Raw genomic sequence first — 3120 nt, forward strand, 5'->3', positions numbered from 1 at the left:
CTCAAGTATTATTTTAAGTAAGGTGTAAAATATTACTTTTATTGCCTTGGGAATCAATTGTGTTTATTATTTAATCAAAATAAAAAATCACAAGCACATATTCCGCCATTTAGATATGAAATTAACCTTATAAAAAATGCTATAATTTTTATCAAATTTTTACATTTTTAAATTGAAAGTATCCCAATGTTATTAATGTAATAGCAAGATTATTTTGAATTCATGGGCCCTTAATGGTACATGAAAGAATTAAAGTTGTTAATTTATATGAGCAGTTTGATTTTAACCATCCAATTCATTGACATTACAATAGAATACATATCATACTTCATCACAATCGTTGATTTGTGTTAGGGTTTTATCTTGACCGTCCAATTATTTGTGAGGACTCTATATAAGACTAATATTGAGCCTCATCTTTGCATCACAAAAACCTTCCGCCTCCTCTCTGCATTATGCATCTGCCTCTCTTCCCCTCTTTCTGAAATCCTAACCACAAATTCATATCAAATTCAATGCCCTTTCTTCTTTTTTATGCGATTAAGCATATATCTTCTCATATATGATTATTAGAAAAGTCTTCTTAACCATTTTTGATATTCATTACTCTAATTTCAATTTTTTCAATCCCCTAATTTGTAAATGTTAAGTGGGTAATTTTATGTGTGAAGTCTTGTTAACTTGGATCCACTCCAACAGTGTAAGAATTCAGTTCTGTTACTTTGTTGAAAACAACGTTATGTGTAGGCATCTAGTTTTGTTATACAAACTTATCTTCAATTTTGTTGTAAATAATTTTTCGAAATACTCATCATATTTCTTATATTTTCTTATAATTTTGCATTAAAAAATGAAAAAAATGCTCCAAAATTAATATATGCAGCCTTTCATGCCTTTCTTCGTGGAATGAGAAGGCAAATTACAAGAAAGATTTGTTTATCAATTATTGTACATGATTTTATTAATAAATAAATATTCATTAATTTATGAATAAATAGCAATTTTCAACTCTAAACCCAATATTTTACATCATATGATACCCACTTTACAATTTTCGAGGTAATATTGAAAAGGAAAATTAAGGTACTAAAATAAATCTATAATTTTATTATTGTGACAATTGGAAGCTAACTAAAAATTTAACACTTTTATATTTAACAAAACATGTTTGGTTAATTTATAACATCTCGACATTTCAAAATATTAATTCAAAATCAAACTAATAAATAGAAATTAGGATAATTCAAATTCTAAGGCCTAATGATGAAGTTTCCAAACCCAAGATATCAAAAAGTCACTGTAGAAATAAAAGTAAAGATATTGAGGCACAGCTTGCACACTAGTACACTAATCCAACAACAAAAGTCCAAAAAGAAATAAATAAAGATCCATCACCCTATATAGTGACCGGATTCTATAAACTCATATACTACTAAAACTCGGAGTTTCTAAAAGTCTTTTATATTTTTAATATCACAATGTCAATTATCTAAATTAATAAAATATTTTTGATACAACAACATGATCCAATAAAATGAACAAATTTTTTAAAAAAATGAGCAACGAAAATCACGTACTTTGATTTCGGTGTTGTAACGAGAAACTCAAAATATAATACTCCCTTCGTCCCTTTTTAGTTGTCACTTTTTGTTGTCACATTTAACTTTGACCTGGTCAAATTGACTAAAGTTTGACCAAAGTTTATTAATAATTTGAAATTGGACAAAATAAAAAAATTATATCACCGGAAAGTAGATTCAATCTATGTTAATATATAATTTTTAGTTTTTTCAAGTAATATAAGGGTAATGTTTAATTTACGGTAAAAAATTGGTCAATTTGACTTTTATAAAAGAAAATGTGACAACTAAAAAGGGACGGACGGACTAACATCTTAAATATTAGCTTAGGAAATTAAACACTAAAAACACTGAATCTTATCCATACACCTACATACTGTCACTATTATAGTAAATAAGCATTAAAATATTATAAGTAAATAATGGTTGTCAATATAGAAGATTCGCGTAAGAGCAAGTTCTAGCGTTCATACAAACTTAAAAGCAGTAGAAGATTAGCTTTGTAAGAAAAAAGTATATTCAACATTCTATATAATTTATAAATTTATTGAGCCATTTTTAACTGATGTAAGTTTATGATTTTTCTTTATTTATTTAGAACATACTAATATGAATCTAAATTTCTGACTATTCTTTATTTAATTTAGGATGCAAATTAATGTGAATTGTAGGTGCAATTTGTCTCATATTTTCATTCAGTCATCTTTCCTACGGTCAAATATCCTTTTGTTGAGATTTTTAGTCGCTGATCTCCTGAAAAGATAATAGAAAATCAATCGTATTATGAATTCGCAAAGAAAAAGATATCTTAATTTATTTGAGCTGAAAAAATTGATTATAAATGATAAAGAGTATAAGATCGTGTCCGGGCCTTCCTCTACTATCTTATGGTTTTAGAGCGACTGGTTATTTATTTTGATATCAAGAGTTATGATTCGATCCAGGATAGGTTGATGATGAGTTATATCGGGTTAGGTTCCACATATTGGGTTTAAAATATGTGTTATTATTATTATTTTTCCTTGTCTTCTTCATATTCAAATCAGTTATTTTTTTTTTCTTGGATATTTTAAATTTTAATCATAATTATTGTTTTTTTTTCGATTTGGTTGGATTTCTCGACAGTAATTAATTTTGGTTGAAATTGTTTTTTTCCTACTGATTTTTGTTGGGACTCTAATATACACCGTCGATCTAGCTCTGATGATATTGGCTCCTTGATAATATTATTTTTTCTCTTTTTCCCCCCTCATCTTCATTTCCTTTTCTCGTGTTGATGATGGGGGTAACCCTAGGCACATTTGTATACTTCTCCGCCTTCTATTTTATTTTACCGGTTGTTGTAGGCACATTGGTTCTTCACGGGAATTGTATAGGTTATTTGGTGGTCGAGGCACATTGGTTTATTATATATGGTGCTCTAGGCACATTGGCCCTACGAGATATTATTTAGTTTATTTGGTGCTCAAGGCACATTGGGCCTTTGAGGGGATTGATTTAGTTTATTTGGTGTTCTAGGCACATTGGTTTAGTTTATCTG

Source organism: Apium graveolens, unplaced genomic scaffold (genome assembly GCF_009905375.1).
Source record: "Apium graveolens cultivar Ventura unplaced genomic scaffold, ASM990537v1 ctg1931, whole genome shotgun sequence".
NCBI lineage: Eukaryota > Viridiplantae > Streptophyta > Magnoliopsida > Apiales > Apiaceae > Apium > Apium graveolens.